The sequence below is a fragment of the Acomys russatus genome, chromosome 8, assembly GCF_903995435.1.
Source record: "Acomys russatus chromosome 8, mAcoRus1.1, whole genome shotgun sequence".
Lineage (NCBI taxonomy): Eukaryota > Metazoa > Chordata > Mammalia > Rodentia > Muridae > Acomys > Acomys russatus.
In genome coordinates this window covers 26,019,599-26,042,314 of record NC_067144.1, presented here as the reverse complement: position 1 = coordinate 26,042,314, position 22,716 = coordinate 26,019,599, and the positions used below count along the sequence as shown (strand labels likewise).

Here is a 22,716-nt window from a genome sequence, read left to right as displayed (position 1 = left end):
TCCCGGAAAGGCAGCCAATCAGAGCACATGGTCTTCTGGGCAACTTCATCTCATGCTCAGGTGCAGCCTATGTCTGGCACATGTCACTCAGTGCATGGTGGCTCCCAGAGATTCACAAGCTTAGGATTTCTGTAGCACTCAAACAAGCAGAGCCTGTACTACGAGCCTCATGGTGATAAGGAAACGTCCTTTCTGACCTCCCATTTTGAGTGTGGAAATGCCGACTGCAACAGAAGATCTGCAGAGAGGAGGGGATGAACTAGAGAACATCACCATGGTAACATATTTTCCCAGCATCATTTTTCTCCAGACCAAGCCCATCTCTAAAGCAATCCTTTCTAGAGCTATAGCCCTGTGAAGAAAGGGCCATGCATTTGCAACTCCCTCATGTATCACACTCAAGTGATCTCTCCTCCCTCCTCCAGTTCACAAGCCTCTGCTGTGAATCCGAGTGTTTATTTACTATTCTGTTAGGCAGAAGGTTTTTTATCTCCCTTTCATGAACCAGCTGCCCTACTTTCAGTCCCTAAACAGAATGTAATAAGCTATTAGAGATTGGGTTTTTATTTTTTTTTTCTTCTTGCTATATTCTCAGAGCCTACCTATGTGTGGTACATACATAGTAGGCACTTAGTAAATATTTCTTTAATTAGGAAAAGTTTAATTTGAAAAATGAGAAATGAATACATAGGTATATATAGAAGTAGGCAGCTTTAGTATATACAGATACCCATCATCACGTGACTAGATGTTAAAAGAGAACAATTCAATTTCCATTCCTTGACTATGCATCAGATTATAACTGCAGCTTGAGGGGCTGAAGAGATAGCTCATTGGTTAAGAGCACTGACTGCTCTTCCGGAGGACCCAGGTTCAATTCCTAGCACCCACATGACAGCTCACACCTGGTTGCAACTCCAGTACTATGGAATCTGACACTCTCACACAAACATACATGCAGGCAAAACACCAATGCACATAAAATAAAAATAAATACAGCTTGTTCCTTATTAAAGTCAATGTAAATGGCAGGATTACCCTACCTAGAAGGTCAACTTTCTCATGGTCATATCTTTAACCCAGATCTTATTTATTATGTTTTGGTAGTTAATATTGTTTCTAAGCTTGATCTCATCTGGACTCAACTAAGAAAACACCTCTGGGCAGGCCTGTGGGGATATTTCCAGGATTGATTGACTGAGAAGTCTCTCCTCCAGACTAGGCAGTGCCTTCTCCCCATGACAAATAGAAAGAAACCTGCAGAGTGGGCTAACAGGCTGCCTTTTCCTGGCCATCTTTCTTTTTTGTTTTGTTTGTCTTTCAAAACACAGTCTTACTATGCAGTTCAGGGTGTCCTAGGATTTACTAGGTGAACCAGGCTGACCTTGAACTCACAGAGATCTGCCTGCCTTTGCTTTGTTGCTTATGGCTCATTAGCACATGTTTTCTACTGCTGCTGCTGCTGCTGGTGGTGGTGGTGGTGGTGCTGCTGCTGCTGCTGCAATTAGCATTATTGTTACCTGGTTCTCATGACCCATTCACCCTTATTTTAAAGAAGATGTTGCTATTTTACTTTTAATCATGTATTCATTTATGTCTGAGTATGGTCTTGTGCATATACAAAGCTTGCAGAAACCAGGATAGGTCTTGGATCCTCTGGAGAGAGTTACAGCTGACTGAGAGCTGACTAACATGGGTGCTGGGAACTGAACCCAGGATTCTCAGCAAGGGTAGTAGAGGCTCTTAACCCCTGATTCGTCTATCCAGCCCCCTTTCTTTCCTCTTAAGAGGGTAGTTCTTGAACTTACGCAGGGAATTAAACATATTTGCTTCTTGTTTAAGTTGTAGCACCCTGAAATGATGAGATTTGGATAAAAGGAGCATGTACAAGTTTTCATTATTTCTCACACAGCTTTTTTTTTTTTTTTTTTTTTTTTTTTTTTTTTTTTTTTTTTTTGGTAAGCTTTAAACTCTCAACATTAAAAAAAAATACATGGAAAAAAGTGCATATTTCTGTATTCAAACCTCAAAAACACTGATGCAGTTAGTCTTGGGGAAATGCTTCAAGTAACTCTTACATACGTTATAATCCAGTTTTGAAAAGCTTGCAGAAGACCTAAAAATCACTGTTACTGAAGCGACTTCGAAACACAGAGATGCATGTGAGGAGAGGGTACAGCAGATGCTAGTTTGCATAATGTATATTTGGGAGGACCTGGCTCACAAGCTTCTAAAGTGGGTAGTCAGACAGGTGAGTGACACTCTGCTAAAACCTCTCAAAGAACTACTTATCACTTGGCTTTTTCTATGGACATCAAAAGGCCAATGGTGTCTCAAACTATCTAAATGCTGAGCTGTCAGGTGGAAGTCTGCATGCTCCTTCTTTTCACGGCAGTGAGTCTCATTCACACAGATGACCCTAATTGCCGAAGTCTTTGCTACAGTGCTAGCCTTATGCAGCTTAGTTCTGCAATCAAGTAACTATTCACAAATAACTAATTTCACAAAATTGTCGGAACAGGGAACAAGCAAAGCCGACTGTTACAGGCAGCCCATGTGGACATCCGTGCAGATAATTACTGAGCACTTCCTCTTCTCAGAATGTCAGTGTCACCGGAAGACTCTCACTAGGAGAGAGGAACAGGAACAATGGAGATAATGAACAAAAAGACTTAACATTGGAGGAAATCTCATGGACCCCATGAGTGAGCTATGGAAGGCCGCTGTGACAGAGACGGGAACGTCAATTAGGCAGAAGCTTGCTTAATGGCAGCTCAGTGCCACTTAATGAGGAACTGAGACATGTTCCCGCAGGTGGGTGTGTCTTTGTTGTCAAATGGCCAGTTGAAAAGGAAAAACACAAGGCAAACTGTGTGTTTTGCTTATATCTTTCTTTAGGTCTTTTATTTCGCTCTATCATACACTAACTGTATACCTTTCTGCCATATTCCATAGTCTAGTCCTCAAAGTAAAACTAATCTTAAAATTATATATATATATATATTACATATCCATATGCACATACACAAACACACACACACAGTGATGATTATGCGAGATTGGTGTGTATTTGGTCCTGGGAATGGAACCTAGGGTCCTGTGTACACTAGGTGGGCACTGTACTGCTGAGCTACATCTCCAAGCTCTTAAGTGTAGGTAGAAATGTCATACTGTTCAGGGCTACCAGGGAAGGCACAGAGGCTTGTTGGGGCAAACGAGAGCCTTTCTGTGGTTTTCATGGGATAGATGGCCAGAGACTGACTAACTAGTTCAATCTCATCTAGCATTGGCTGGTATCAGTAGGCTCCAGGAATAGAAACTGCGTTGAAGTCTCTAATATCTGCCCCTGGTGTAGTTAGGGTGAGGGAACACAGGTGAGAGACGTTGGTAAAAGGAAGTGGTTGGAGAATATTGGCTATAGATTGGTGGATATAATAGATGCTTACCTCCTTCCCTGCATCCTAGTTATCTTATGTAGACCTAATCTCCAAAGTGACAGAGTTTGCACATTGCAGAAATAGTTTAAATTTGCCTATTTAGACTTAAATAAGGTGATAATTGGCCACTATGATGGAACTGACATGCGCATAGGAAAAGAACATTGCTTGCTCCAAGTCCATCCTATAGCTAGCCATCTACAAACCAGGAACGTGTCTCTCAGCAGCAACTAGCCCAACTGACACCTGATTTTGGACTCCCTAGCCTTCAGAAATCAGAGAGATGCTTGTTATTCAAGCCATTCAATCTATATTATTTTTAATAGCAGACTGAGACCAGTGCTTTTATATGTGAAATGTGTTCCACATGGAATTTCTCACTGTCTTGAGGATTTGGCCAGACTCTCCTAGGTCAGAAAAACTCCAAAATGCCACAGCGTCATTAACAAATTGAATGGGGCAAGAGGTTGTGAACTCAAAGGCAGAGGCCTGAAGAGTCTGGGGACTGATGAACTGCTAGAACAATGTGGGGGGCATCTATTGAAAGCCAGAGAAAGAACCAGGCTATAGACTATAGAAAAATGAAGTAATTGTCACTGTCGGTAACCTAGAAATAGAAATTATAACCATGAGGTTGGAAACTAAAGAGACTAGAAGGCAGAATACTCAAAGTGTCAACCTGTGTCTTGGGGTTTCTAGTGCTGTGATAAAAACATTACTACCCAAAACAAGTTGGGGAAGAAAGGATTTATTTGGTGTATGCTTCTACAACACAGTCCGTCACGGAGTCAGGCAGGAACTCAAGGCAGGAACTTGAATGTAAGAACTGAAGTGGAGGCTGTGGGGGGTGTGGCTTCTGGCTTGCTTCTAATTTGTTCAGCTTACTATCTTGTGCAAGCCAGAACCAGCTGCTAAGGGGTGATACTATGCACAGTGGACTGGGCCTTCCTATGTGGATCACTAGTCAAAACAACTCCTCCACAGACTTGGCTGCAGGACACTCTTCTAAGCAGCATTTTCTCAATTAAAGTTCCCTCTTTCAAGATATGTCTAGGTTTGTGTCAAGTTGACCAAGACCACTCCTCACAACTGGTGTTCTAAGTCGTCTCTGACAAGGTTTTGAAGAGAAATGGGGAGAAGCTGAAGAGATTGCTGTTCAGTTTTCAAGCTTGTTTTGGAGGAAATATCTCCCACTCAAGACATTCTGGTTTATACACTATGACTATTTCTCATTTCCAGTGTCTCCTGCTGGTAAAACATTTTGAAGAAAGATACAATTCCACATACACTATACTGGGAAACTGAAGTTGCTTCTAATTCATCCTCATGGGTTCTGAGAAATGGTACATCAATGTTGTTTGAAGTTGAAGCTTTGTAAACTACAGTCTTCCAGGCATATTTGGCCCGCCACTTGTTTTTTGAGTAAAGTTTTATTGAAACACTGTCATACACATTTGTTTACATAGCATCTATGGTTGCTTTTGCAGTATAATCACAGAGGCCGTATGACTCACAGTTATATGTTTCTTACAACAGTGTTCACAGAACACATTTGGTGGCCTCATGTTAAAAGCAGTAACTCTAGCAACAGTTTGTTACGTAGAAGATAAGCGAGACCAGTATTTACACAGAAGTATAACTTTTTACTGGGGCCAAGTGAGTGTTAGAACAATAGAGAAACATAGGCAGGGAAAAGTAAGGATAGAAAAGAAAGAAAATGCCCAGAGATAGGGGATGAGGTACCAGGAAGAGATTTGATAGGAAGAATAGAACGAAAAGGAGAAAATCAACTATTTGGTCTTCTATGGAGTGGGTATGTGGTCACAGTGCTTGAACTGTGTGATTTCTGGTTAGTGGCTGTGCTTTCCTGGTTCTGCCTTGCACATGTTCACTGTTAATACACTACAGTCAATGAAAGGATCCGTGCCGCTTCGCAGAACATTTCACTCTCCCCATATTTGAGGCTCAGGACTCTGCCGCTGATGCTGCTCTGAAGTGTGCAAGGTGTTTCGCCAAAATGCTAATGATCCCAAACTACCTTCAGCTAGTTCCTGTCACACGATGTTTCTGGCTAGAGAGGCAAGCAGAAATCACTGGTGGAAATTTTACAGAAAGTCTTTTTTTAAAAAAGAGGACAGACAGGTGGCTCTTTACTTTCGTATGTCATTTCACTTGTTCTCCTGTCTGGAGCATGAATGCAATTTGCATAATTACTGTGGTCATCATGTGACAACAAAGATGGAAGCAGTGTGCTGAGGATGAAGGCAGGAAGTCAGTGAGAATGTAGGTCCATATGAGAGCTTTGGGATGGTCATGTCAGCCTTGGGGGATCGAGCTGCCTATATCTGTAAGAGCGAAACAAATCCTTTCTGTATTTTGTACCATAGTTTTGTGGGCTTATTTACATCTAAATGAAGCATAATTATTATTGCATATTATATTACTACATATCTAATCTTTGGGTTTTTTTCTAAGTGTTTTCATATGTCAAGGAGCTAGTGATATCTCCAGTCAAGTGCGGCGAGAGAATTGATGAGTGCATGCCTTGTCAGCCTCAGCACACTTTCTAGGCATATACAGTCCAGGATCCCCTACTGAGGCAATGGTGTCACCCACAATATGAAGACCTTTGACCTTAGCTAATGGACCTCAGCAAACCCCCACTGACACACCACAGGCCAACCTGATCTAGGCAACTCTACACTGAGACTCTCTTGCTAAGTAATTCTAGACTGTCACATTGACAAAAGCTAAGCATCACACAATGCCTACATCCATAATTGATAAGGAATAAGTGGATTCTTCTAATATTTTGACTTTCAGGGAGTAAGATATATAAATTAATTGTCCCTTAGATTACACATTCCTTATAATCTATTACTGGGATGGCTTGAAGATGTCTCATGTTGAAGTACAGAAAGAAGGATGGAACAATGAAATCAAGAATCCTGTACCTATTTTGCATTGACAAAAACTATAAATTGACTGAATTCTGTAAATAGCTTTCCTTCTAGGACCATTTTAGTGGTTCTTAACCTTCCTAAAGCTGTGACTCTTTAATACAGTTATTGTGGTGACCCCCAACCATAAAATTATTCTCATTGCTCCGTCGTAACTGTAATTTTCCTACTGTTATAAATCGTAATGCAAATTTCTGATAGACAAAATATCTGATATGTGAATCCCGAGGAGGTCGCAACCCACAGGTTGAGCACCACTGCTCTGGGATGTTTCTTTAATGCTCTAACATCAACTTGCCACTGAGCAGTCCGAGCCAATTCCAATCTACACTCTCTGCAGCCAGTCCCAAACTCACAGGCTAAGTACGCATCTCCATCAACTTCGGTTCTACTGGAGATGGCAGTCACAAGACCCAGGACTGCCTGTTACACTGACTCGGTATAAATCAGAAGTTCCCACAGCTCCCTCAGAGAGCTTGATACTTGCCTAGATTGCCTCAAAGAACTCAGGAAAGCTACTCTGCTTGTGTTCACTACATTGTTATAAAAGATACAATTAAGGAACAGGCAAATAGAGGTATGAGGAGATGGAGGGTTGCAGCAGCCGTGCCCTCCCTGACAATGCTAAAGCAAGTGGGTGTTTACCAAATTGCGTGCTCTCCAAATCTCCTTGTTGATGAGCTTCTGCTGTAGCCACCCTCAGCTCTCCCTTTCAGAGTTAGGAGGTTGGGGCTGAGAGTTCCTAGCCTTCACTTTTGGCTTCATGTTGTTGATGAAGAACCTGCATCATTACACTACCTAGGAGCTCCAGCATATGCTATCTCATTTAATCGGGTGTGCTCAAAGAAATGCTTCAGGCATCATAAAATTCACTTCCGTTACACAAGGGATACCAAGGGCTTTAGGAGTCTTGTGCCAGCAACAGGGGATGAAGCCCAAATGTATTTCCCTTAAAAAATATAATTCCTATTTATTGTTACGCATATATACAAAGTATACATACAAAGTATATCATACACAGACATACAAAGTATATTTATGTGCACTTCTTCTTGGCCTCTCTTCTTCTTGACAGAAGTAAACTTATATCTGGTGCATGAGTATGGCCAAGATCCTGTGACTAGGGGACTCAGAGGCCATGTAGTGCACCTACTGCCAATATTTTGCTTAAAGACATGTATCCAGATGCCTTTAAAATACGTATCTCCCTACCCACAGAGTAATAGCATTCTCTATTGTCACCAGAGGAGCATCTTTTTTGCTGGGTGGTGGTCAGTACAGAGACTCAAAAATATGGTCCAAATGCAGAGAACAAGATGGTCTAGGAAAGACTGTAAGGGCCAGAGGATGAGGAGAACTAGGGTAAATGATATCTCATATTTCGATTTTCTTTTCTCTCTTTAAGAACCGTAAAACCAATAGATACACAAAGTATACATTTCCACACTAGTGAATAAGGATATTAACTTCATAAAATTATTGGCTTATAAACCTGGGAAAGGAAGCAGTGAGGAGCAATTTGAAACTACAGACATGACCATTGAGTATAGGCATTGAATGGCATATATCCTGTTCTGGGTGGCAACTCCATCACATATTCTCCATAGAACTCAAGATATTCTGAGGCAGATGAGAAGCATTTCATATAAAGGAAACTATAAAGACATGGTAACCTGGGTGGACACCTCCCCTTCAGAAATAGATTCACTAAAATTAGATATCTGTTTACGGAATTTTTATGGGCTTTGCTATTTGCTATAGGGTGAATACATAACATCGCAGCGGAATGTGCAGCCTTTCTTCCTCTTCTGACTGACAGACACTGAAAGCCTTTGATTAGGCTTATTGATAGGTAAAGGAGATGGTTCTTCAGGTTAATGATATAAAGATCAGCAGAAATTTACACCTGAGGTGAAAGTCTAAGTCCACTAAGCTAGTAGTTCTACTTTCTAGAAAAGATAACCCAGAATCTGGTCAGGCCATAGAAAAGGGAAGGATTTCAGAGAATGACATTTGTTAAAGCTATTTCCATGGAACTGTCCTGATCAGGGCTCATTTCTTACTGAAATACTTTTTTTTATATGCACAGAGCTACCCATCCCTTGGCCTGTTTTGCCCAGAAATTTAACTCTCTTACTTTGAGCACCTACATAGCAGCTGTTTGACTTAACCTTTAACATGCATTCTTACATCCATCATTAATCTTTATAATCTGTCCCTGACTCAATTGGCTACTTATGACCTCATATGACCTTACCTGCCATCAGGTCATGTAGCCCAGCATAGGGAAAATGCTATATCTGAACCCAGTCATTGCAAGAAGGGTCCTAGTAGTCCTTTGCAAAATGCTGCCAAGAAACAAAACACATTCAGGCACATTGGTACACACACAGAATCAACAAGGCCTCACTCAAGCACTGGTGGCTCCCTTAACAGTTAATTATGAGAAAAGACATAAGAGTCTGAACCTTTTTATTTTTAATGAAAGATATGTTTTTAATACAATACATTCTCTTCAATCAAAAGTTTTTGTGTTTTAGCAACAGACATTTTAAATATTATTTATCCTTGCCTGTGTGTAACCAAAACACTTAGTCTGTTCTAATCATTTCACTAAAGAAATCAGCAAAGAAAATTACTTCCTCCCCAAATCTACACAGAAAAATTGACTATCCATTTATCAAATCATTAAGTTCTAGGTACAGAGTGGTGTCTAGACCTATCCCAGAAAACAATACAGAATACTGTCCAGACACTGGAATGGAAATAGTCTAAAGACACAAATTTAAGCATATTTTAAGTATGAAAAAATAGACAGGTCCATCTGTAAGCTATGAACATGATATGTCCAGAATAAATGGTCTTAATATTTGCATATGGATTGTAGTCAATCCAAAAAATACACAGGCAGATGCGTGTCTATGTTAAGCATTACTTACATAAATGTGAAATATGCCATCTGCATTTATTATACCTTCACTTACATGTAAAATAATTTACACTAGCATTTGCTTTTGAGGAAAAGTAAGGCAAACTGGGAGGCTCACATAAATGTGATAGAGGAAACTAAAACACACACACAAAAAAACATGGTTTCTAATTTTGCAACCTAGTTGTGTCGGTGGTCTCTAAAATGAAGAATGAGCCCAACAAGGAGACTAATGGCTTTGCAGATCTGTTACTAATAATGTGGATTAAAGAAAGCAAAGCAGCTAAAAGCTAGCGACGACGGACAAGCCCAGAGATAACAGCAGGCAAACTCAGGGTTTCCAGGCGATCAGAAGCGGAATGGGGCAACAACCGAACCATGCACGGCAGAGCAACTACAACCAGTGTGTTTGGCACTTGTGCGTGTTGTTGCTTCGCTGAACTGATCAAAACACTGCCGATTTGTTTTGGTTTGCTTCCTGCCACCGTAATGGATGGATACCGAGCAGCTGATTGTATCATTGTTCAGTTGGCTGGATTTGGTCATTAAGATGGATGGAATGATTGGACCAAGTGTCTCATGGTCTGATGGTCTTGGTCACCTAAATAGCATTGATATCGATCATGGAGAGATCTGAACACCGTGCATTCTCTCTTCTCCAGTGGGTGCACTATTACATCATCTATGTGTTGTTCTGGTGGCTTTTTTCATGCGATCCCTATTTTAACAGTCTCAGAGAAATAAGTGCAACCTAAAGAAGAAGATGTAAAATTAACACAGACCAACAATGTAACTATATTAATATGCACAAATCTGTAAAGATGTTGAAAGTAATACATCCACGAACACCACCTAGCGCTGAGATGCTTCTTTTAAAAGACTACAAGATAAACTTTTCCTATGGGGTTATCAAGTTAAGGTTTTTGGGTTCTGACAGAATTTCTTCCATAATCCACCCCCAGTATAATTTCAGGTCAAAATTTAAATGTAAATTGTATTCTAGCAACTGCATCGTATCATACCCTATCTCCACATTGCACTCACAAGTGACACAAACACCAGCCTTAAGCCTGCCTCCTGCCCTAGAAGAATGTTCAGTGAGGCTGGGAAGTAAATCTGCATCCCTGAACCTGAGGCCTCAAAGTTTTGCTATGGCTGATGAGCTTTCTTCATGTTTTGTGGCTATTCTATGCTGCTCTTCAGAACCAAACACTGAGATCCCAGGCCGAGTCCTGGATTCCTGCGGAGCCCGTGCCATAGTTCTTCTGCCCCTGATGCTGGCCCTGCCTGTGTTTGCACCTGTCTAACTTCTTCTGCCTTGATTGTAACCAATCATCCTAAGACAGGCCTCTCTGTCTCTCTGCCCAGAGTGCCAGGCTCTATTGCAATAGATTTGGCTAGCCCTTGGGCCCCACCTGGCACCTGTCACTCCACCCCAGGAACCAAAGCCTTGCCCAAACCCAGCCTTCTGTCAGGGTTACTGCAACATATGGGCACATCCCCTAGAATCAAGACCGCCACCTGCCTGGCTCCCAAGGGCTCATCCACTGCTGTGCCCTGTCCTTCCACATCGGACCTAATGCTCCAGATTGCTTGAACCACGCCTGTGCTTTCTCTATGTCCTTTCCCTCTTCTGAACTATCTCTCCATTTCCATCTTCATGGCTATTTTCCCACTGTCCAATATTTCCAATACTGACATTTCTCATGTAAAACCCACTTAGGCCTCGATCCACCAGAGTCTCAATGGCCACTTCAATAATGCTATGACCCTAAAGGCTTATCCGGGTAATCCTAACTAGTCATTTTGACTTTCCATATCTGTTATCTGAACTGTAAAATGAAGGGTGTTAGAGCGTGATGCCCCAAACTCCCTTTAGTCGTAATCCCCTTTCACTCTACAAAAAGCCCAAGGCTTTGGCTTAGAGATGTGAGGACGTTGCAAAGTGAGGATGCAAACAGTTGGTTAGGAATGTCTATACCAAGGTGACTCAAAAGTCAACATCCTGCCATCTAATTTGGCTCTACTTAGTATTACACTCATGATCTGGGAGAGAAAGTAGGCAGCATGCTGGTGATACACATCTATATTAAATTTTATACTCACAGCTATATTAAATTTGTAGCTATTCAAAATGGAGTGATCCACACAGAGCTACAAAAGTTTGAAAGATAAATAGGGGAGAAAATCAGAACTTTGCTTACAAAAATATCAATGGATTTATCATGGAAGAAAGAGGATTCAGACAGGTGTTTCTTAGAAACACTGTAAAGACTGAAAAGACCATGTCCAAACTATCCAGGGGCAATTTTGGTTAAAACTTTCAATTAAGGAAGCAATGGAGTAATACAAACTAATAATCAAAGCTATTTGGAAAATATATAACGGAGATTAGGAGGAGAACTAATCTAGTTCTATAAGGAACATAGGAGCTGCTTTTGAAATCTTCAGTACACACACACACACACACACACACACACACACACACACACACACCCAGTAAATAAACAAGCATTATTTAGACATGAAATACAAGAAACTGAGAGTCATCCACTTAGTGATGGTTTGTTAAGTCACAAGCGTGTGTCTCAGGCCCTGATCTGGAAAACCGGAGACATCGAGATAAACAAACCTGAATTTCCTTCCTTAAAAACGTTGGTGGTTTCTCAGCTTCTCTACCTAATGGTGGAAATAGAGGAGCAAATAAACACAATCCATAGTATGTGGTAAGTGCCTATGTGAGAAAGAATAGTAACACACAGACCAGCTGACCTGAGGAGAGCACTTGCCTTTCACAGCGGAGTCTATTGTGGCTGTTATTTGGAAGAATGAGAATTCGATCCCTAAACAATGGGGGAATCATTTGGTGAATTGAAGTCAGTGTACACAAAGGCGTAGAGATAATGAAAGTGAAGACCTGTGGGAAGAATGCAGCAAGTTAGATGTGTAGGGCTGGTGTCAGAGAGAAGAGAGGGCAAGCAGCATAAGGATGAGGTACTTGGGTGTTTCCCTGCAGTAAAATGACTGGCTATGGGGCCTGAAGTAGAAAGCAGGTCTGCTGAGAAAGACGATTCTGTCTCTAAGTAGAAGAAGCTTGAAGTGAGAGGCTCCACCAGGGAAAATAATTTGGAAACTAGTCTTTAAAACCCTGCTTTGCAATATGAACTATAAGTATTGACACCTAGAGGATTTCATGAGTTACTGAATGGAGGTAGGGAAAAACAAAGAGACTTCTGGCATGTTCCTGGCCTGGGCAAGTGGGCAGGTGGTGGCCCTGTATACCAGAATAGGAATTACAGGAAGAGGTGCATATTGTAGTGAGAGGATTCGAGGGGGAAGATAAGATGTTCATTTTGGGAGAATGAATCATGAATATGGAGAACTGCATTTGAAGCAGGATTCCAATAATGTCTGGGCTGAAAATAGAGGTTTGGGAGTCATACACAAGAACTGTGGTGGTGGTGGAATCTGTGGGCACTGCTAAGAGTGCCCAAGCAAGTGGTGGCAGAAAGAGAAACCTGACAAGAAGGAGAAGGCATTCAGACATGGAAATCAAAACTAGAAGCGAGATGTCACTGAAATAAAGATAAAAGGAAACTAACGAAAAATGAAATAAAACGAGACTAGTGAGTTTTAAAGCTTCAGAGAGCTCTTGAAAGGTAAGAAATGAAAAAGTATGTTTGCATACATGTGTGTGTGTGTGTGTGTGTGTGTGTGTGAGAGAGAGAGAGAGAGAGAGAGAGAGAGAGAGAGAGACTATGAAATTCTCAGTGACTTAATTACCCTCGCTAATGTAATGAATGAAAAAGGCAAATTGCTGTGAGTTGAGAATCGAAGAAGAGGAAGTAAAGATGGCAGGCAGGGGAGTGAGTGAGATAGAGATTTGGGGTCAAAGGAGAGCATTTTATTAATAAAGAGATGGAAGAGGCTATGGTGTTCTGAAATGGTGAGGCTAAACATTTAGTTGAGAGGAAGAAGGCATTGAGTGAGAGGGAATAGAAGAACTAGGGTGTCCATGGAACTAAAGGATGCTCTTCCAATTACGGAGGAAAAAACTTCTGCTTCTAGTTGGCCAGGTCCTGAGGCTGCTAAAGAGGAAGGTGACAAATGAGCAAATGGCTGGAGTCTCTGACTGAATACACTCACTTTGCAAATGGGAGCAAGGTCATGGTGTTAGTCATTTGTGATGAAATAAAAGAGAGTATATTTCCCTTTAGTAAGGTCAAGGAGCAAAGAAATATTGAAATATGAACTCTTTCTAATAGAAGAAAATGGAATAGAAAAGCAGAGACTCCCGGGCACTGCTTGTATCCGTGTTTCTAAGGGATGGCTGAGGTGAGTAGACAAAGAGGCTAATATGAGCAAGAAGAGGCACAGTTGGTGGATTCTAGGGAAAGGAACTGGTTTTGCAGAGGGCTAGCATAACCCTACTCTCTGGCATGAGGAGGTAGTGACAGTTTCTAGACTTAGTCGCACACCTCATTAATGAAATCTCTAGAGCATCTATGACAAGGTAGAGTAATTTGGACTGGATACTGAGTTAATTGAGCAGACAAATATTTTATCGATAATGAATGGTTTGGCCCTTGTATGGAGAGTGTATTCTATTTTCGTGGCCATAGATACTGTCCCTCACTCTGTCTTAACCGATTATTATTTTTTTTTTTTAAGAATTAAAAATATCTCTCCTTTACCAGATGTAGGGATAACACAAAGCTAAAAGGGACAGATACGACAAAGACGTGCGGTGACAGGATTGAGATCTAAGTTATTGGCAAGGTGAAATTCACAAGATCAAAATAATGCAATGCATATATGACATTCTACTCAAGTGAAAAAAAAAATCAGACAGATCTCAGTAGAGAAGCACAGTGTTGTAGAAAAGATACTTAGTTTTGTCCTGTGGTGTGTCAAAGTACAGGTTGGAGCACACCAATGCTGTCCTAGACGTGGCTGTATAAACCTCTGTGAACCAACTGTGTTCAGTAATCTGAAAGCCAGTGTTAAATTCAGTCATTACTAGAAACTGAATTACAGACATTGAAAATTAACAGTGTATTAGAATGAGTACAAGATGCACCCATTTCTAATTATTTATCTATGCCCTTTCTGTTAGACAGGCTCCATTGTACTCTTAGAGTGTGGAAGTGCTACAAATTATGTCTTCTCCCATCCCCGAGAGCCGGTTGTTAAATATTTACCAGTATATTACTGAATAATTTCACTATTAGCAGTGTTGATGGAACACATGCAGATAGCTCCTGCTACACACAGACATACTTACCCACTCACACATATGCTTACAGTTCTCATGTATATGCATTGAAATGCAATACTTATAGTTATTATGATGGTTTCTTCATTCTTCTAATCAAGTTATTTCTCACTTATGTATGTTACATTTAGAAAGTCATACATGGGGGCTGGAGAGGCTGTTCAGTTGTTAAGAGCACTTACTATTCTTACAGAGGGCCCAATTTTGTTTCCCAGCACCAATTTAGGCACTCCACAGTGACTGGAGACTTCAGGGTTATCTGGTGTCTCTGGGCACTCATGTGCACATCAATACCCAGAAACACACACACACACACACACACACACACACACACACACACACACAGACACTTAACAATAAAGAAGAGCAGTCATATAGTATCTTGGAAAGTGATAGAAACAGAGCTCAGAGTCACATCCAGTGAGCTCTAAATAGGTTTGGCATAAAGAAGACTCAAATAGGATATCTTAGCTTTCTCGAAACACTTGCTGAAATCATAGATGGAATGGACTTATTCTCTGCGGTCACAAGTCATGCAAACATGACTCCCAGGGTAAACACGTGGATAGCCAAACATCCCAACAGTAATCCAAAGACAAAGTAACATGTTTTCTTTAGTACAAGACATTTTAACCTTTAATAGCATTGAGTAGGGAGATGAGCCCAGATCTTATAGGTGTTATCTATTCTGCAATCTTTGAAGTTCAGCAGCATGCAAGGTAAGCCTAAAGGCATGCAGCAGGGACCGATTTCTGTGAATCTAATTATTTCATAGCTGATTAAGAGGGAGCCCACGTCCTCATTGTCATTCAGACCATTAAACACATCCACTTTGATGGAAGTCTAGAAGATGACAATTTACTAACATTAGGCAGTCTCTTAATATAGCCAGTATCAGGACTGAGATAGATAAAACTTTAATGAAAGCTCCCTGAATTAAAAAAAAAAATGACAATAAAACATTAGAGAGGTTAGTTGGCAGTAGGGAGATGAACAAGATGACATTTGTGAGCTCTAGCTAGAATATGCTAGTCTTTCATTGCTTCAAATAAGCTAAAGAAATCAGATTTGAATTAAAAAGTGTAAGCTAAAGCCAATACACTGCTTTCTATAACTCGTCAGGTTTTTGTTTTGTTTTCAGGTGCTTTTGAAAGATTATTTTGTGGATGAATATGCAGAGTAGGCACAGACAGTTTTCAAGAACTAATGCTTTGTGATTTTGTCTTGGAAATACGGAGGGGCATCTTTGTCAACAATTAGTTTTAAGAAGTCTGAATGGTTGACATACTTTAAAGACATTTAAGACGTTGAGATGAAGGAGGGGATGTGCAGTGAAGACTTGTTTCTAAAGGCCTCAGATGCACAGAACTGAAAGCCAGCAAAATAACTGTGCAGGAACAGACAGCTGGGTATAGAATCAGTGTAAAGGAAAATCAAGTGAGCAGTAATAGTAACATTTACTCCAGGGCCTTAAAATAAAGGGATGGAAAAGTTTGAAGAAAATCTGTAGCCAGAGACCATTGGCTACTTAGGGGTGTATTTCATATGCTTTCTAGAAAGGATCTTATTGTAAAGCAGTTAGGGAGGCTTAGGTTTCAAGCACGAAAGAGTAGAGGTTGCTAAAACCTGGTAAGATCGTATTGAGTTGAGGCAAGGGTAGAAGTAGAAAACTAAGCCAAAAGACCTGATTATAAAAACACAGTTCACTCCTGGTGAGGCTGAAGTCTCATCCAGATGCTTGACGTCAAGACAAGCAAACAATGCGAAGTTATAGAAGTGAAAGGTTTTGTAGCATACAGCTACAAGTTGTATATTATATACACTGCCAGGTCCAGCCCCGAGGTGAAGGTCAGGGCCTGAAGAAGGGTGGATGCAAGAGCATAGAAGGAGGAAAGAGAGGAAGAGGGGAAAGGGAGGAAAGAGAAAGAGTCAGGCACAGGGGATAAGAAGGAGTTTGCAGCCTGACTCACTGGCAGTCAGGGTGCTTCTTTATTTATACAGAACTCAGTAGGCAGCGATGGATGCATGTTGTTCCACAACATAGATCCTATCATTTTTGTGCCCAGACACATGTTTTAACTTCCTCTTGTTCATAAGTTTAGTCATCATTGATAAAACATGACAGAACAGAGTTATCTTTTACAATCCTTTTCCCACATCAATCCAACAACAGAACTTATAATAACATTGAAGTTCAAGGGCATATGTTGCCAATGCATGACAGCCTGTTCTTGGTCTGGTAGCTCTTGTGGTTTCAAGGGCACTAGATAGAAAGAAAATCTCCAAGCCAGCCTGGTCAGACTGTTATGTCCAAAGCAGTGTACTGTTAACTTTTAATAGTCAGAGTGCAAATTATCAATAGGCCCAAGAAAAGTCTTTAGGCCAAAGTTGCTGGAGTTACTTTTCAATTTCGGCCAAAATAAAATGTGACTATTTTATATATTTTTAGAATATATTTATATGTCTAATCTTGCTATTTTTTGTTCCTTTGTCATACAATACCATAGTGGCCCTGTATAAGTTCACTTTTTCTAAGAAAGGGAGACCTTAATATTTTATTCTTTTATCATTTATCCACAGCAGATTTTTGCCCATCTGTATAAGGAAAAGGCTTTTAATTTGATCTGCTGCCAGCTTCTCTAGCATACCAAATATTGTTTACCTTTTAAATTTTACTCTTTTTTTTTTTTTTTATTATCTTGTTCCTGAGTAAGAAACAGCCAGGGGCAGATGTGCCAAGAGTATCTTTGAGTCAGAGCCTCATAAGAAGGTCTCTGGCATAATTATTTGAGTCACAACCTCCTGAGCATAAGGAAGACCTTCAACTAGGGCCAGATAAGAATATCTCTCTAAAAGTAGGAAGGGTAGTACAGTCAGGACGTTCTTGAGGAAGCTTAGAAGCAATGCTCCTGGGATAGAGCATAAATGATTCAGAAGAAAATTTTCATCAATCCAATGTCTCCAAGTTGTACAAATAATAAAAGCCCCCAAACATGTGACATGTAGGGATCAAGGCCAAAAACTAGGGGACTGTACCACAGTGATTGCATCACTCAGCTTAGCTTTACTGGAGCTTTGTCAAACAGTTGTGGGCCTTCATGACTTTTACTGTTCCCATTAGACATGCGAAAGTGAATGAGGTATCATTGGACTGGGTATCATGGGGCTAGAAAGTAAATAAAGGCAGTGTGTTTAGGGAATATGATCTCTAAACAAGGATGCCCATTCCCATGGAACAGCAGCTGACATTTAATGGGGCCCAAATGAGGACTTTCAAATTTGGACCCCAACAAGAAGACTGTTGGTTATCATTTCTCCAAGATCTGCGTATTCTAGAAAGAAGTATAGAATGGGACAAGTTTGAGGAATAGTGAGAGATAGTCATGATTTTGTAGAATAAAAAAATCACTATTAAAACACATGGGTATCCTGAAAATTAGACCAACTATTCTGTCTTTCCTTTTTCTTTTTCTTTTATTTTTTTTCTTCATTCTCTCCCCTCCCCAACCCCCATCTCTTGCTCTCTCATTTTCTTGCCATCTCATGCTCTTTTACTCTTGCTCTCTTTATGGCTCAGGAGAGGCTTCATGCAATATAATCCTTGCTGTACAAACATGAGGTCTGAAGTTTGGCTCTCCAGAACCTATTAATAAAGCCAGAAGGGCCAACAAACATCGTGGCCTCCTGTAATCCCAGAGACAGGCACTTTAGACAACTGGCTAGCTCAAGCTTCAGCAAAAAATCCTACATTGATAAAAAAGCAGAGAGTGATAAATGAAAGTCCAATGTCAACTTGTCTACACACATGTAAAACATAAGTGTACTCATACATGTGCTAACATGCAGACATGCCTGCATGCAAACTACAACACACACACACACACACACACACACACACACACACACTTTATTAATAATTTAATGGCTTCCACTTTATCCAGAAGATAGAAGCAGATCAGTTGGTAAGCTCAATTGATAAGTTTGAGCTTTAGGTTTCCTCACTTGGGTGGGACATGGTTCCCATTGCTGTGTGTCTGCACAGAACTTGAAATAGTGGAAATGTTTCGATAACAATTCACTTGAACTGCTGTCTGTTTCCACTCAATTTCCCCCTTTGCAACATTTTTGCTTATGTCAGTTTTGTATTGAGTGGCTGCAGACAATTTTGGGAACCAGATGAATGAGGTGCTGCCACAGTGTGGCATGTAGACTAGGCTTAATGGGACATGTTGATATTGCTTCTGAGAACTTCTGTGCACCTTTAAGTTATTGCCAGTGTTCCCAGAGTAGGAATGGCTTGAAAGAACACAGTGTGCCAACTCACTGGATATTCCAGCTAGAAGCACTGGACCAAATGCTGAACAACATTATAAATTTGCTCTACATCACCTGACACGTGCACCTTGGCTAAGATGATGAGCCAACCTTGGAATGTTTGACTCCTGAGGCTGTTCTCTTGGGAGTTAATCCTACCCCCAGCTGCATAAAGTGAGAAATAGGAGAGTCCATTCTCATGGAAATAAAGGAAAAGCAAAGTTCCTTCTGTCAAGAATTACTCTGATGATGTCATATATGCGATATCAATCTGTCATGTATGTTTTCTCATTTGATAGTAAATAATTTAAAAATAGAATTTCTCAGCATCCATGTGCTTTCGTATAACTGTTGTTGCCCTACATAGCAAAGTACATCTCTATGGGACAGTGAGATGGCTCAGTGGATTAAAGTAATTGCTGCCAAGCCTGAAAACCTGGGTTTGTGTCCCTGGATCCATGTAGTGGAATGAGAGAACCATACTTCTGAAAGTTATCCTCGAACTGTGAGCATGCACACACGTGTGGACACACACACACACACACACACACACACACACACACACGTATACACAGGTATAGTAACAAATATGATAAAATATGGAAAAATCTCTACATAGTGTCTCTCATCTTCCTAGGGCTCACAGTGTGAGCTAGAGTGGCTTGTAAACCCCAGGGACTCTCCTGGTTCTACCTCCTCAGAAATAGAATTACACATTTGCAAGGTTACACCAGGATTTTTATGTGAGTCCTGGGGATCAAACCCAAATCACCTTGCTTGTGTGACAAGCACATTACTTACTAACTAATCTACATCTCTAGCCCCCTGTATTATTATTGTTATCAATTTTAAAAGGCTGACCAAATTGTAAAAGCTGGAGGTCCTATGGAACCCGTGTATGTTCCCATCGGAAGCACCAAGAACAAATTGTGTTTGCTATTTGGTAATGTGCATTCTGAGCAAGGCATAAAGAGGTAAGCCGACCTTTATGTTACTGAATAGGTAATAGAAAAGAGGCCAGGAAGCTCAGTGTTTTGCTCAGTGATGAGTCAAGGAAAGCTGATTTCAGCCTCTAGGGGAGTGCTGATGGTGCAAACTGATGTCATCCATCTCCTGGAACCTTTTCACTTGGGCTTCTTGATACACTCCTAGACCCTGACTTACATCTATTCCCTCGGGCAGTCACCAGAGTGGCAAGTTAAACCCTAGTTTATGGACTAAATGCCTTTCCTCTTTTCTTCCACTACTCTGTGTTCCCCTGTCTGAGATTTCCTTTTAGGGGGAGATATGGCCTTCAGGGTGTGCTGGAACAGGGTGAGGAGGAGGAGTGTGTTCTGACAGGATGTGGAGCACATCTGGAAAGGTGGACAAGCATTAGGGACTCTTAAAAACCATATAATCTCTGGCTTCAGAAATCTTGCCTGACTACAAGAAGCACAGTGAATCCTGGCAGTGAGGCCACACTGTGATGCTATCAGACTAATTAATGTGGTGACATCATATCACAGAGGCAAGCCTCAGCCTGGAACAGATGTAGCCATGTCTTCCTGGAAGCCGTTGGCAGGTTCTGTCTGGCAGCAATATCTTAGGCCAGTGATCCAGGTCTAGCTATTATGTGCCAGCCACTGGGCCAGGTCCTAGAAATATAAAGATGAATAAGGGAAGGCCCTTGAAAAAAGAAAGGTTTTTATTTGAGTATAGACGGTAAGAAGTAAATCTTGAAATGGTAATATTAAAATGCTGTGCTCTGTTTGGCTGTCGTGGGACCTGGAACAGGCAGAAGGTACATCTGCAGAGAGTTCAATGAAAGCTATTTGGAGAGATTTACGATGTATCTGATTAATTACCATTCCATTTTTAAGGCTCATATAATTTTTTTCAAGAATGGCCTAACAAATTTAAACAAAATCATGTGTTTAATAAGTGTATTTTTCTTTGTATTTTAAAGTATTGGTTGGGTGAAATAAAACACATGGTTGGGGTGGTGAAAGGATCTGGGGAATTTGGGGCTGGCCTTTGTTTCTCAGATTATTCTTCAAGAGTGGCCTGAAGACGTCTGTGTCCAAATTCTCTCAGTGTACTAGAATAACGCAGATCTAAAGTTTAGAATATGCACATAAATGTCAGCTATTTGTTAAAGATATCTAAATAATTCTTATTCTAACAAATTCCTCAGGATATTCTTATGTGCACTGAAATGTTGACAATGACTGACATGGACATCTCCAAAGGAATTTTAAGATGAATATCACATGGTTGTTACCTTTTAAAATATATTTTATTAATTTATTCATATTACATCTCAATTGTTATCCCATCCTTGTATCCTCCCATTCTTCCCTCCCTCCCATTTTCTCTTTACTCCCCTCCCTTATGACTGTGACTGAGGAGGACCTCTTCCCCTGTATATGCTCATAGGGTATCAAGTCTCTGCTTGGTAGCCTGCTATCCTTTGTTACTTTTTAAATTTAGTTACTTTTAATATTCAGTTTATATTATTGTTGTTGTTGTTGTTGTTGTTGTTGTTGTTGTGTGTTTGAATACATGCCATATGTGTGCACTCGGAAGAGAATGTTATATCTCCAGGAGCTTGAGTTTCAGGCAGTTATGAACTGCCCAACATAGGTTCTAAGAACCAATTTTGGGTCCTCTGGAATAGCAAGAAGCACTCTTAACAGCTGTACCATTTCTATAGCCGCCACAATTATCATTTTAGAAACACATAGGTCCAATAGGAGAGATGGAGATAAGTGGTGGGTAAATATGAAAGTAGCAGAGCTAGTTAGAGTGTTATGGCGACAGTCTTCCCGAGAAGTGATGGTGGATTAAGCCAGAGGAATTGAATAAGAAAAAAAGAAGAGACATTTACAAAAAGCTTTCAGAGATAAGGATGAAAACCAGAAGATTGTGAAGGTACCATCTTACATAGCATCCAGAATGAAGAATTTTGTTCCCAGTGAGTTTTCTGCAGGGTTGAGCGTGGCTCTGATTCCTGCAGCTGATGACCATGATCCTGTTTCTAATGATTATGAGAAAGTAGTCAAGTGCTAAAGAGAAGAGCAACAGAGGCAGCGAGACCTTGAAAGACGAGGAAATAGAAGAAAGGGGGAAGAGGCTGGAAGTGAGAAGATGTTCAGAGCAACCAGATCCAGATTTTGTTGAAGACAAAGGCCCAGAAAAGAGGAAACGAAGTTTGGGAGGAGCTGCCATTGTCCCGTCTACTCTTGTAGAGAAACACAAGAAGTTACATCAAAGTTTTCCTTATGAGGAAAACTCAAGACCTTGACTTCAGCTTTTCATGGTTGCTCTTCCTCCAGGATATATGAGGAGCCAGACAGGACAAGATCACCAACCTGGAGCAGCAGCTTTTCCCTTGACAATATGGCCGACACAATAGCGCACAAGAACATGCAGAAGTATAGTGACAGAAGCAGGGAACACACTAGCAGGAGCTAAGCCCTGCCCTGTGAGTGAGGAGGATCAGCAAGACTTTTGTGGGTGCTGGGAGAGAGAAGAGGCATGTCAGGGAGCAATCGAGAAACCAGATTCAAATCCATGAACTGTGTGATGCCCAAGGAGGTAGTGTCCTAAAGAGGGTGGCCCTGATGAGCAATATCCAGTGCAGGAAAGGTGATGATGACTCGAAACATGACACCAAGAATATGAAAGCTATGACAAGGTGGGAAATGTGTGATATTTGAGATTCCTGGAGCTCTAGGGGATGAAGGGCTATGTATACTTTTGGAACTTAAGATACTTGAATCGGCAATTGAAGCTGTTTGTTGTTGATCTAAATGGAAG

General features: G+C 40.8%; 1 pseudogene; it reads left to right on the top strand.

The window, feature by feature from the left end:
- The first annotated feature begins 15,258 nt into the window (after positions 1–15,258).
- LOC127193276 (splicing factor 45-like) lies at positions 15,259–22,371 on the top strand (annotated as a pseudogene).
- Positions 22,372–22,716: the final 345 nt, after the last annotated feature.